Source organism: Fukomys damarensis, unplaced genomic scaffold (assembly GCF_012274545.1).
Source record: "Fukomys damarensis isolate Sample0158 unplaced genomic scaffold, DMR_v1.0_HiC HiC_scaffold_7, whole genome shotgun sequence".
NCBI classification, from domain to species: domain Eukaryota; kingdom Metazoa; phylum Chordata; class Mammalia; order Rodentia; family Bathyergidae; genus Fukomys; species Fukomys damarensis.
Genome location: NW_022900919.1, coordinates 21,831,656 through 21,846,762, shown reverse-complemented (window position 1 = coordinate 21,846,762; position 15,107 = coordinate 21,831,656). Strand labels below are relative to the sequence as shown.

The 15,107-nt window shown below is 40.1% G+C and overlaps 1 protein-coding gene across 1 annotated transcript in view; it reads right to left on the bottom strand.

Moving 5' to 3' along the window:
* Window positions 1-15,107, bottom strand: part of Adamtsl3 (ADAMTS like 3) — a 353,079-nt gene that overhangs the window by 94,631 nt on the left and 243,341 nt on the right. The gene's annotated exons all lie outside the window — the stretch shown is intronic.

Here is a 15,107-nt window from a genome sequence, read left to right as displayed (position 1 = left end):
CTCTGACTGCCCATCCACCATCAGGCTTGTATGCATTTCCACTGTACCCAGAGCCAGGCATCCCTCAAAGGAATCCTCAAGGTTTTCCTTCCCAACATATGTGACAGTTTCCCTAGGAGAATTTTCTTATCACCCCTGGAATAACATTTTTTCTACATCATTGCATGTGTGCTAAATATGTCCACTGTTACAATTAGTAACATTTCTAATGTTAGCAAAATTAATAGTGATACCTCCCACTGAGAAAGTGTACCATGTGCTTTCAAGCATATAATTTGAGACAATAATCTTGTGTTTGGAATTATACCCTTATTTCCACTTTATTAATTTAAGAATAAGGAAACTGAAGTGTAGACAGTAAAAATGAATAGATTCAAACTAAAAATAAATCTCCTGCCCCCTGACTCAGTGATCTTTCTTTTGTACTCTACGGATTTCAAAATGCAACACAGCTTCTCAAAACAGGAGCGGTTTCTTGTTCAAATTCGAACAATCACAGACACATTTCTCCTTTGAAGTCACACAGATCTGTGTGACTCCAAAGCCCAGACTCTCAATTACTACTCTGAGTCTGCTGAGACAGAAAAAGAATTATTTGGAAATCAGAATTGAATGAAATATAAATCAAATTTTTGACAAAAAAATCCAATAAAAACTTTAACACAATCTTAGTTACTTTTCTCTTGTTGCTGAGATAAAATACTCAACAACCAAAGTTAAAGGGGGAAAGGCTTATTTAGCTCACAGTTTGTAGAGGTTTCCGTCCATAATTGACTGTCTCCAAGGCAGGGTAGCATGGCAGAAGACAAAAGTTCATTGTGGGCAGAAGGTGGTAAAGCAAGCAAGAGGCCTTAGCAGCTTCTTTCTGATTCTTTCACACTCTATCTAGGCTACCAGGCTGAGGGCGGGGCCAAACCAATCAATGGACCGAGGTAGTAATCCACCACAGTTAATCCCAGAATAGTGCACTGTAGATTCAGCCATCTGTGAAAGAGCCCTACCTATGACTGCATGAGGCTTTTTTGGGGGGGACCTAGTAACATTTTACCTGCAAAGACTCATGTACATTCCTTTACGCAAAAGGTAGCTAGTTCATCTTTAAGAGTTGCCTATGTCCTAACAGTTTCCACATTGCTAAAAAGACCAAGTTCCACGTCTCCTCTGAGATTTAAGGCAAACTCTAATCTGTGAGCCCCGGTACAAAGGAAAAGAAAGTTAAACACTTCTAAAATACAATGGCACAAGATAAACATTATCATTCCAAAAGGACATAAAGGAATGGGATGATGAAAGTGAGCCAAAATCCAGCAGGGCAAACATTATGTCCTGTAGTTCCACGGGCAGCATCCGAGGCAATCTGTGACAAGATGTGAACTCCAAGGGACTTGGGTGGCTCTGATCCTATGTCACTTCTGGTGGTGGTAGCTCCATGGCTTCTCTCTTGGGCCAGCTCTGCTCCCTCCTTGCAGTTTTCCTCAAATGTTCCACGTTTCTGGCTTCTCCAACCTTCTGCGGTCTCCACTGCACTTTCTGCATCACACTCACAGCTTCACACACCGCCCTTTTAGGGGCACCCTGCCTGGCCCCTCATATCTTTTTCTAAAATCTGGGTGGAAGCCTTCCTCACCCCACAACTCTTGCATTCTGCATGCACCTAAGACCAGCACCATATGGATGATGCCAAAGTCTGCCGCCAGCTGGAGCAATAGCCAGGGTTCCAACTTTTTTGGTTATAGGGATCAGGGATCCAGTGCCTAGACTGCTAAACACTCTGAACCCAATCTCAAGGAACAAATTTTCTAGGCCACTGACTTTCTGGAACACAGTGCTCTGGGGCTCTCTTCTTAAAACAAAATCTTTTACTTTTGTAACTCTAAGGCTGCACAGGCTGGTGTCCTGTTGGTTCTTGTGATGTCCTCAGGCCATCTTTTCTGCTGTCTTCTTCTGAAATACTTGGCTTTTACTTGCTTGTGTTTTAAGCAACCAATTTTTCTTCTCTTCCATCTTTGCAGGCCACAACTTTACTGGATCTTTCTTTCTGGCCAAACTCAAAATATTTTGAATCATTCAACTTGGTTCTTTGATCTTGATTCTCAATATAAATCTAGCTAAAAGATCCCAACAGTAGCCATACCATTACCTCAATATTAGACTGCCTTAAAATTTCTCCTGCAGTTTAGTTAGTTAGTCTGCTGCCTTTAATCTTAGTCTCAGGCAAAGTCTCTGGACATGAGAAAAATGCAGACAAACTTTCTGCCAAGGTATAACACATCGTCTGGAGTCCAATAGCCAATGCAGTCCTGTTCAGCAGAAACCTCCCAATCCTGTTCTTTACTGGCAGGAATTCTATCAGTCTTCTGGTCTTTTGAGCTCTGACCAGAATCTCCCATCAAGAACTGCCTAAGGCATTCCAGTTCTACTTTTTCCAGCTGGCATCTTTGAACCTTTCCAAACTCTTGCCATAAGTCATTTCCAAAAGCTCCAGAACCACACGGTCAAGTGTAGTTACACCAATGACCTCACCTCTCTGGTACCAAAGTCTGTCTTAGTTATTTTTCTTTCATTGCTGCGACAAAATACCTGACACCCAAAGTTAAAGGAGGAAAGGTTTATTTAGCTCACAGTTTGTAGAGGTTTTGGTCCGTAATCATCTGGCTTCAAGGCAGGGTGGCATGGCAGACAGGCATCATAGAAGAGAAACATTTCATGGTGCACAGAAGGTGCTAAAGCAAGCAAGGGACCTTAGCAGGTTTTTTTTTTTTCTGCCTCTTAAATGCTATCCTGGCTATGAGATTTAGGGTGGGGCCAAACCAATCAGTGGACTGATTTAGTAACCACCAACTGTTAATCCCAGCATCTCACACTTTAGATTCAGCCACCTCTGAAAAACCCCACCTATGATTGCATGAGGCTTTGGGGGTACATGGAGACATAAACATAATAGAAGCTATTTGAAATATGCAAATGTATCCAGTTTTATGTCAGAATGTGTATTCCATTATGTTACAAAGTTGCAATTCTTTTTCCAAATGCCATGTTTCAAATCAACCATTTTATAGTATTTTTCAGAATGGAGAAGGGGCCAAAACCACTTATAAAATATATATTTGTGATGCTCAGTTCTTTCCAACAATTTTTTTTCTTGCTATCTTCAGTTGTAATTTTATGTTCCCTGCTAAAGCAAGATTCAGGCTTAAATCTGCATGCATCTTCCTTGAGCTTTTTAAGTAAACACTGGACAACGTGAAATATAAGATGAATATATCTAGTTCTTAGCAAAAAGTCCCTAATGACCTTACAAGGGGATAAATTACATTTCTAATAGATTTTATTCTTTTTTGTAATCTGAAAAATACAGTTTGCCAACATATTTTAATTTGTAAAAAAAAATTGTTTAGAAAATATATCCAAAGAATATTTTGGGATATCTTTTGCAAACTGGATGGGTGGGCTATAAGGTACCACCATTCTAACAATTTTTGTGGAATTTTAAAATATCTGTGATACACTTTTATCTCCTACAGAAAGCTTACTGAAAAGAATTTAAAATTTACTAGATAAATTGGAATACTTTTTGAGAGTGTGTACTTTCTAAAGATGGCTACATAATATTTCCCATGCTACATGTTGGTTCTAAATATGACTTTGATACCTCCTATTCCAGAGGTTTGATCAAACAACTGTCTAAAGAAAGTTAAAAGGGTGAAAATTATAAAAACAAGTTTATTTCATCTTATGGACAAATTTACTCATAACATAATTGCAATTATGCACTTAGAACCTATAAATTAAATCAGTATTTAAACTGCAGAATAATTCTCTAATAAATTCCTTTTTGCAGCAAAAGGCAACATCCTTAACTTCAAATTTGTCTTTTGCAGACTTGGGATAAAAGAGCTTGGTATTTTAGCAAATATATACACAGTAATGTGCCACTTACTGATAAGGATATATTCTGAGAAATGCATCAATGCGTAACGTAGTATTGTGTGAACCTTATATTCAGTGTCCTTATATAAACTAAGAGAGCTATAATGTCACTAGGTGATACAACCACTGTTGTATATACAGTAGCACATGATTACATATATATGTGTATTCAAAGACTCCATCAACAAATAAATTAATGATTACAGGGTTAAAGGCACACTGTGAGGGAAAGTTGTGCCAATGAATAAATTAATACATTCCCTTTTACTGATTTAGGTTCATTTGAATTGTGTTTCTGTTGTTTGTAAATTAGTCTTAACTAGTTCAAAATATCAAATACACACATGGCAATATATGCCTAGGACCATATTAAAAGAAGAGTTAATATATATTTTTCTCGATATGGGGGCACATGCCTATAATCCCAGCTACGTAGGAGGCTGAGGCAAGAGGATCATAAGTTTGAATCCAGCCTAGGCTGGATAAAGGCCTGGTAATAGACCAGTGCTCCCTGGGTTCAATTTACAGTATTGAAAGTCCTATAGATCAGCCAGTATGACGGAGTAGGTATTACTGTTAATGCCCAGCAATAAAAAAGAGGAGAAGCATAATATGTTACAGGCCCAGTGAAGTGCCAAAGAATAGTATCATGCTTCACCAAACATGCAAGTTTTACAACCCTCCAAAGAGGTGAGTTCTTTTTAGGAACAAGTTGCAAAGACAGCTGGTAAAGATTAAGGATTGTTGAAAGCCATGTGGCCTCAGAAAGGCCATCATAAACATCACTAGGGCCTGAGAGGAAGTGACCAATTATATCAAAAGTAGCTGGAAAACACTACAGCTCGAGGCCTGTCATGATTTGGAGGGGACAAATCAGTGATTGCTAATGTACCGTGCCAGGGACACATCTCCACAGGGAAGGTGTCTAAATAAGCCTAAAGTGAGTATTCTGTATTGTTTGGATTCCTGTTTTACCACTTATAGGAAGGTATTCACGTATTCCACCATGCCAAAGAGAGCGGACCTACATGTATCAATATCTCTCACACACACACAGATAAAATCCTAAATACTAGCTGACTAGCACACTGTCAGCAGCAGCATGATAAACAATACATTATGACCTGCAGTCCTTGCACTACCCAGTCACTCTCAGCAAATATTCACACACACACACACACACACACACACACACACACACACACGAAACAAGCCGATAGGATTCTCCTTTTATAAACTTAGATCCATCTCCTCTCATAACCATTGTACACATTACTGTCTCTCCAACTGTTTGAGATGGCTCCCTGCTTTGGGTTTCATCCTCTTCCACTTCTTGAAAAACCTGTGGATTGCTTTGTCTCTCACTTTCATTCCTGAGCTCTGCCAAGGTCTGTTAAATGTATCCAAAACTGACAGTAAATCAGAGCCACGCAGCTTCCCCTTAACCCACAGTGGTGTTTTGTCATCTGTTTTCTTTACCATGGCCAAGTTTTGCAACAGAAAATCTATTCTACTCATCTTCATTTGTCCTCTATCACTTTTTCCTCAACTCTTTCAAATCTGGCCTCCTGCTCTGCTCCTCCACTGAAATGACCCTGGCCATCAATGGCTTCACATGGTTGAATGTGGTGTCCATTCTGAATCTTCTGCCTCTTGAGTGGCACACAGCATGGCTGACCTTGGTTTTTACCATACCACACCTTGTTTTCCTCCTGTTTTGCTGACCTTCTCTTTTTGTAACCCTTTGCAACTCCATTTCTTCTATCCAACCATTAAGTGTGACATTTCCTTAGCACTTATACATTTCTCACTCCTCCCAGGTATTCTAATCCTGAAAATTCTCAGCACTCCCCGGCCCCCAGCTTCTAGGTCTCCATACACAGAGGCTCATGACTGCACATTTCCTGTTCTAGTCTTTCTACTTCCCGCAGGCTCACTCTTCTCACTGCCTATAGAATACCTCCATTTGGATGCCTAAGGGTCCCTTAAAACCACTCTATCCACAACTAAACTACTTATTCCCCTCACCCTATCACTCATCACCTCAAAAAAGAAGCATAGACTTGTGGGGGGCCCTCAGTAGCTACCTCGTTCTGGTTACCCACTAATCACAGCTGCTCCTGCCTCCTAAACATCTCTCCAGGCTATGCCCTGTCCTTTCCAGCAACCTCATTCTTTGGTTCAAGCTCCTGCCTAGCCTAGCAATACCTTACTATGAATCTCACTTCATCTGTTCTTACACTTTCTACTTCATTCTCTGCGACACAACTATTAGTCTTGAAATAAATAAGAATTTGGTAATGTAATTCCCTCTTTGATGACTTGAATGGTTTCCTATTAACCCTGGACAAAGGTGTAAATCAACACAGCCTGTTATTCCTTAATTTCCGGGTCCTGCCTTTCTCCCTGGCTCATCCCACAGTGAACCTGGTCATATTCTAAGTTCTTCAATTGTGCCTGGCTTCTCCAGTTCCTGGAATGTGCCACACAATCTCCTGTCACCTAGGGCCTTGCACATGCTCTACCTGCTGAAAATTCTCTCCAAACCTTCTTCTGCTTAATTAATTTTTCATTTCTTAAAATTAAATTCAAGGTAATTGTTTTTAAAGAGACTTTCACTTATTTCCCTAATTGGGACAAGTGCACTCTATCTGCATTTTCATAGAATCTTACATTTCTTTTGCATTGCTACAATTATTTGCAATTGTGTGTGTGTGTGTGTGTGTGTGTGTGTGTGTAATAGATTTCCCTCATTTCATTTGAATTCTAAAGCTAAGAGCTACAAGTGACTCATACCATTATCCAGGTCAGTGCGTGACACACAGAAAGGTGCAATAGAAGTTGTAGAAGTTTGTAGAATTAAGTGAAACAATAGACTCATGCTACTACTAGGACCAAGACTAGGCTAGCATTATTCATACAAGATATCATTTAGGTACCATTGTTCTTGAAGTCCTACACAAAGCAGTAGGAGTCAAAATGTAAATAACTATTGGAAAGGGAAAGATAAAATCTTAATTCATTACAGATTATTTACTTGAAGAATTTATTTAAAGGATGGGAAAAGTATAAGAATAATGGATTTAATAATTTAGGCAATTTTTTTAAAAAGAAAAAATAAATGGCATTGCAATATGAAAAATATCCTATTATTATAATAATCCTACTAGCATTTATTATTTACCATATACTAGGCACTAGGATTAAATACTTCTCCAATATCAACTTATTTAAAAATCACATTTAATCTTTTCATTGATCCTAGTAACGAGACAGGAGAGAAGCAACAGATGCTCCCCAAGCAGTACTTCTCCTTTCATTCTGCTGCTGCTGCTCCAAACATGTGGCATCTGGCCTCTCAGAGAGCTATGGCTACACCAGATGCCACATGGCCATTCTGGGAGACACTGACTTTGGCTGCAGCAAACTTTGGTGACAAGTTCATTTGGATGACTCAACACCCACAGCCTCTCTGGGTGACTCCACTCTTCTGCAGATGTCCTCAGACAAGTCTGTATGGGGCACCTCCTCTTTCCACGACCAAGTAAAGTCTGAGCATTTGTGGGCTTTCTTTAGAGGCAACCTTCCCCATTTGTTAGCTGATTTAACCCTTATGCAGCAGCAGAAGCCCTAATAAAGTCTCTTTTTGCTGGCATACTTGGCCTATTTGATTTATATATTGAGTAGAGCAGGCTAAGCTGGTACATTAAAAACAGGTAACACTAGAGGCTGCTGGTACTTAAAGCACCCCACAGCTAGAGTTAGTAATACCAAGGGCAGAAAGCAACAGGAAATCTTTGGGAACCACCACCCCTCGTGGCTGAAAGGACTCCTGGGAGCTGCCCATAGATGCTGGCTCCAGCTGCCCAGAGAGTGGCAAAGAGCTGCTAACACTAACAGCTGAGAGCTTCTAGTACCCAAAGCTCAAGGTTATTATTACTAAACAAGCTACCATCTGCCTATTTGTGACGTCTATATGAAATGAACAAAAGAACCCTGGGCCCATTGGTGACAATGAAGTAGATGAGGTCTTCTCAATTACAAAAATAAATCAACCATCTACAAATTTAAACAACACAGTCCAAAGAGAGTGGCAGACCAGAGATTTAAATAGGGTCAGACCTTATAAATCCAAGCATCTACTACTAATCTGTGCTATTAGAAAATATGGGTTATAAAAGAAGAAGGTCTTAATAACAGGAAGTATAAAATACACAAGAACTCTGGTAAGGAATGTTTATGATATAGTTAATTATAAAACATTACTAGAGGATACTAAAAAGGCATACCTGCACCTGCACATGTGCGCGCGCACGTGCACACACACAGACACACACACACACACACACACACACACACGCTTGCATACTTATATACACACACTTTGGGAACTAGAAACTGAATATGTCTGGAGCCTTCATAATTTCATGAATTTAAAAAGAATTCTCTGTTGCTACCAGAATGTGAAAGCAGCCTTCTGCAATGAATAGTGACAATAAATGGATTTATTTTGCTGTATGATATTAAAATAGGTAAGTAAATATAAATATACACAGAATATAAAGATGTGACCAAAATTTGGTCTTTTCACAAAGTATAATTTGTATATGTTACTTTTCTACTACAGCCAGGAATACTGAAATACTGAGGACATAACTATGTGCCTGTGGAAATGTCATTTTCCTTCTTTCATTTTTTTTTTTTTTTTTGGTTTTTTGAGACAGGGTCTCACTGTGTAGTTGAGACTGACCTGGAACTCACTATGTAGCCCAGGCTGGTCTTGAACTCACAGCGATCCTCCTGCCTCAGCCCCCCAAGTGCTGGGATTACAGGTGTGCACCATCACACCCAGTGGAAATGTCATTTTCCTGTGAATGTTAGTCACTGCAGACTTATCCTCTATGCAGGGGGATCCAGGGTTAGGGTTAAAAGCCACACTCACAACCTGCACAAAAATCATCTTCCAGAACCACAATACAATAGATCTCAGGCAAGTTCTACTGTTTCTAAGCAATGTGGGGAGACAGTAAAACCCAGATACACTAAGGGAAAGTTGTGCTACACCAAAGCAAAGACTTTCCTTAGTCATTTTCCCTGGTATTTAGCACAGAACATGGCAAGGAGACTGGGGGTGTCTAACAAAGAGTAGGGACCTAATTCCCAGCTTCTGTAACAACTTTTGATTATAAATCTTTATTTTCATAGAAGTTTGTTTTTCACTTATAAAGAAATTTTAAGCTTGAACCCAAGAAATTAAAAACATAACATCTGAAAAATTAAGAAACATAATATTCACTTATAGTTCAACCAATCCTCTCTAAAGAATGAAAATTAAGTTGCTCATTTTCATTTTAGAATAGTGATGACCTTTCTGTTTCCTCATCTGTACAATTAGGGTTAGTGAGTGATCAAGTTTCACTTCAATGTTATTTCAGGATTAAGCAGGAATTTACACCCTCCAAGGATAAGTTGCTACATAACTGAGCAATGAATGATAGCAAATTGAGCTCTGTTAAGATTTGTAAAAATGCGACCCAGATACAAAACAGCCCATCAGAATGCACTTCCCACCTGAATACTGAGTAGCACTTCTGACAGGTACAAGGCCAAAACATCCAAGGAGCAGCAAAGAAAGCCCAATCTTCCTGGGTTCACAGTGAATCATGCTATCTACTCCTAGGAATATAAGCAGTCAGGAACCAGACAAGAGGCACTAGATTAGGCCAGATTGCTGGGGGAACCACGCCATCTAGCTTTCCTATGGATGTTCTCTTTTAACTTCCAGCAGAACCAGGACTCCTGTTCCCTATTCACCCACTCCCTTCAGATTGTATAATGCTTAAATAATCCTGAGGTCATACGTCTCACCCTCTGGGGGCCACCTGGCTGTATAATCATTTTCAAGTCCTCACCAGCTCCTGGCTGTGCATGACACCCATGTATACACCAACAGGAATACTGGTGACCAGTTGGCTCTGCACAGCTCTTGGGCATGGCACAGGTACGGGGTCTAAACCTAAATTCTACTTTCCAGGGAGGACATTTCACTAACAGTGGCATCAGCCAGGGTGATTCCTGGAGTTCTCTATCTGTAAGACTGATCTCTCATCATATCCATTTTGCTTTTGCCCATCTATTTCACACTAACCAATGACCTCTTCCCACCTCATACAGATCCTCAAGCCAATGGAGCTTTTGGGGGAGGAGGGTCAGGATATAATCCCACTATCCTTTACCTACTTTTCAAAATAACTACAAAACATAAAGAAAAGGCATGGTTTTCAATTATTGGATAATTTCACCTCCTGCAGACTTGCATGCCTGATGTGCCTGCTTAACAGTGCCTCCAAATCCTCACAGTGCAGGACACCACAATCCTGAGTGAGAGTCACCTACCTCCCAGGCAGGTGGCTGTGCAGGAGGTAAAGCCGGCATACTCCCAGGCATAGGTCCCTGTGCTGTCCAGCTGGGGGATGGAGCTGTTGGGCTCTCGGGGTTCAGGGCTCCCAGGACAGGCCTGAAGCAGGCAAGGCCGCTCGGTGGGTGGCTGGGGGCCCTCACACTCATCCTCAGGTAGTTCAGCCTCAGTGCGCGCAAAGGCCAGGAGCACGCGGCACCTCACAGTGCGCACCTGCACGCCCTGGCCGCATGTGGAGCTGCAGGTTGACCAGGGCTCTGGGATGAACCTAGGGAGTCAGGACAGAGAGGGGGTCACATACAGCACACACAGCCAACACAGGTACAACAGCAGCTTCATCCCAGGGAACTCAGGCTGCTGCTGGTTAACGCTTTTTATTTTTGGTACTGGGGATTGGACCCAGGGACTTTCCATTGAACTACATCTCCACATTCCCAGCCCTTTTTTATTGGTTTATTTTTGAGACGGAGTTTCACTAAGTCACTCAATTGCCCAGGATGGGCTTAACTATGGGATACTCCTGCCTCAGCCTCCCAGAGTGCTGGGATTACAGGCTTGCAACACCATGCCCAGCTCATTTCAAAATCTTATAAACAGCAGAAATTTGAATTCTTCATTAAAGATACACCCTACTGTTGCCTCTCAATAAAAATTCAAGTTCTGTGCTATGACTGGTTGCAAACCATGATTACAAAGGTTTATAAAAATATTTAGTGATAAATATACCAACATGTGGACATCATTTCTAATGTGATTTCTTTTATAATACAGATTTTTTTTACCAATTTATTCCCTAAATCTTTATTGAGCTTCTCCTCTGTGACTGTGGAGTGGTAATAAATTGTTGCAATGTTTAAGAGCCTAATTTCAGGTTATCTTGAAAACTCTTTGCAATGTGTGAGAAGCTTTAATATTTTTTTCATATTTAACATACAAACATGCTAGCTTCTAAGATTTCTTGAAAATATATGATATTGCACAAAATACCTAAAAGAAGTGTTTATCACTTAATTGGAATTATTATCCACTAAATCAAAGGTTATCAAACTCTGGCCTGCAAGCCAAATCTGGCCTGCTTTCATACAGCCTAACAGCAATTTTTAAATTGGTGGGAGAAAAGGATGCTCTTTGACGACATGTGAAAATTACAAAAAAAAAAAAATCAGAATTTAGTGTCCATAATTAAAGTTCTACTGGGATATAGCCACACGCACTTGTCCATCTATTGTATAATGGCTGCTTTCCTGCTACACGAAAGAGCTGAATATCTGTGACAGAGGCTGTTTAGCCTGGAAATATCATAAATTCACTATCTGACCCATGTAATAAAATGCAGTCATTGAAAGGAAAGGGGCTGACAGGAACTGATACAGAACTGTCTCCTCTGGAGATAAGTAAAATAAGTATGGGTAATTCATACCCAGTGAGATCTTTTAGATAAATGTTTTAAAAATAGATGTGTGTGCATATGTGCATGCGTGTACATACAGTCTATATTATGTATATATGTGCATATATAGGCTATAGCATGGTTACTGAACAATTTATCTTTTCTGGAAGTGGCTGCCAGTGTCAGGGATGGGAATGTGTAAAGAGGGAAGTTTTTTGTTTGTTTCTTTGGTCTCATTAAAAGGCTTGAATTTTCTAATCATGTGTATATTTTTGTAGTTATTAAGGTTTTTCACTTTTCTCCTTAGTAATATGATAAAAATCATATAGATTGAATATCTTCAAAACTTAGAATTTGGGATTTTGCATTAATGAAAAGTAGCTATTTTCATTCACACTGGAGCCTTGTGTCTTGGTGACTGATAAGAGTGGGGCAGGTGACATTTAGAAATGGGAAGAAAGGAGCTAAAGGTGTAGGGAAGGTGGGATGGGTAGGGGAAGGGTAATAAGGGAAAAGAACAAATGTGAGATAATGAAAAGATGAAAATAAAGTGTAGTTGGGGAGGAGGAGGTGAAGGGAGGGCAGGGGTAAGGGGAAAAAATGAGAATCAAGACTTGTCATGTAGAGGTACAAGATCCCAACAATGAATGTAACTGTACTGCATCCCTAAAATGTACCAATAAACTCAATTAAAGCTGAAGAAACAAAAAAAAAGAGTGGGGCAGGTGAAAATGTTCCTCAACTCCCACCGGTGCAAATGCTCCCTGAGGCAACCTGGACGTTTTCAATTGTTTTTCAATGATCCTTTAAGAGTTCATTGTACAGAACAGAGATATCAGAGGTATTCTAATTTGCCATGGGTGATTTGGAGTAGGAAAAAAAAAAAACAGAGGAAGAAGGACACATATGCTAAAGAAAGGTGGAGATTCAATACAGAAAATTGGTGAAATAATGAACAAGGAACAGAATTTTTAAAAAAGCATAAACAGAAGGAAATTTTCATGGGCCATGAAAGATCTAAATCTATGTCCTAAATGTCCTCACTATTTGCCAAAATTATTGAAGAGAACAAGAAACATTCTAATTTTAAGGATATAAGAAAAATGTTATAACTAAACAGAAAAAACAGAAGAGTTGCCAATAAATGGAGAAAAGGCAGTGTAGACTCAAATCTTTCCTTTTTAATATTAAAAGTCAGAGCCTGCCAGAGTCATGTGTTCTCAGTGTTCACAGTTTTAAGAGAGGGAGCAAACAAAATACTTGTAAAGCAAGAGTTCAAACTTCTGCTCACTTGAGTTGATAAAAGAAAGACATACTTAAGTAAGAGGGTCTTAGAAATTATGCCATCTAATTTCCTCAAAAATGCACAAAGGTCAACCTCAGCAAATGACAATTTAATAGAGATAAAACAATATGTGAGGAAATAACTTGAAGTGAGAATCAAAATACCCTAAACAAACAATTAATTCTAAATAACTCTTGATGATATAATACATGTCACTGAATTTTTCTAAAACAAAGTACAAAGAATAACCAAGATTCACAGATGGGAGGTTTGAGGAAATGGGTTGGGACTTTTAAACACTATACCAATATAGTATACTATTTTTAAACAGGAAGACATCAGTATAAATAACACTCTTGATTTTTATGATAAAATCATAGATTTGAATATTTAAAAAATGAAATTGTGGATGTAGACTCTCTCTAGAACCTTGAATTGAGACACCTAGAAAACAAAAACTATGGTAAGAGAAAAATAAGTAGCATTCTGGAAATCAAGAAAGAGTCAACAGGAAAAAAATGAGAAATCAGAGAAACTGAAAACAACGCAGAGAAATAAAGCAGCCCAGAATTCTAACCCTGGCTCTCAGGAGAGGGTCCATTTCTACAAATAGAAGGTAAACACAGTGAAGGTTGACAGCCCCTAGGAGAAACAATGGACCAAAGAAAAGCCCAAATACAAGCTTTACTGTCTAAGTGACTCCTGTATGGTAGGCTAGAAGTGGAGAAGAAATTCAATGTCCACCATACTTGGAAGTGATATAATCAGAAGCCATTTGGGAAGAGGTCTATTATTTAAGACTGAGCTACTCCAGAAATCAGAAGTCACAGAATAACTACACTTCAGGGTCTCTGGGGTCACCTACCACAGTGAATGAGTGATAGAACACCATAAGATAGACTCAGAGATTGGGTGGGCAAGTTGCAGATGCCTTGAGAAGTTTAAACAGTTTAAGCAACCTCAGGTTACAAGGGAAAGAGTGGTCTCACCCTCTGGTGAAAGGCCAGGCTGGTGGTGTGGTTTTCTGAGGGAGATGGGTTTGAAATTGCTTCAAACGTTAAGTCCAGTGAACTGTTTGGCTCCCCTCATCACCTACTTCCAGCATAGACCTCAGTGGTCAATTTGTTTTCCTCATCTGTCAACATGATCAGGGATGTGCCGTGGCTTGGACAGTTGCCACATCCTGGGTTGTATGGACGGTGGGGGGCCTCTGGAGCAAGGGAGGTACCTCATAAGACCACAGGCCATAAATCCAGTAGAAGAGAGCAGTAAAGGGAAGTTCCAGAGAAGGGAACATACTAAGAGCTGTGGGAGTAAGCACAGCCTTAAGGCAAACACACTCCATTGAATAATCAGCAGAAAATGCAGGAGAGGGGGTGTGGACCACAGCAGTGTGGCTGCAGGCACTGCCAGCCAGGGCACTGCCCACCCCAACACTGCCTTGGGATCCACAAGCTCCAGCCAAAGACCCTTCATTCAGGAAAAGAGCTGCATAGGCTAACAGACAACAAACAGAGGCCCACCCTGATACCATTACTTAAGGGTACACAAAACCTAACCAGAAGACTGCCCACACACCAGCAACTAAGGTGCTCAGCCCCCAGCCAAAGGCCCTCCCAGATAACAGCTACATAGGAGAGCAGGTACTAACCAGAGGCACACCTGGATACCATACCACATGTAAGCAATCCCCAGCCAGAATCCTGCCCAAACAACAGGACAATGCAGGGATCCAGAAGACTATCACTCTGAACTGGTAAGGAACAGAGAAAATGTCACTCCATGGCTTGCTGAGAATTGAAGACCACTGTGTGAGCAAAACGTTGCCTCAGCAAAGGAGCAGCAGGCTGCATCTATTGAAATGAGAAGACATGTAAATAAGTCTCAAAATCAGATTTCCAGATTAACTAAGGTAACCCCAAAGGGTAACAAGATGGAACAGTCTGACACTCAAACACCTGGACTACATGAACTGGCAAGGAAAGATGATCTAAAAAAATGAAACCAGAAATAATTTCTTAGATAACAATAGTGATTGTGCTAATAGTGCAAGACATGATCAATGAATTTAAAGCAGACACAGA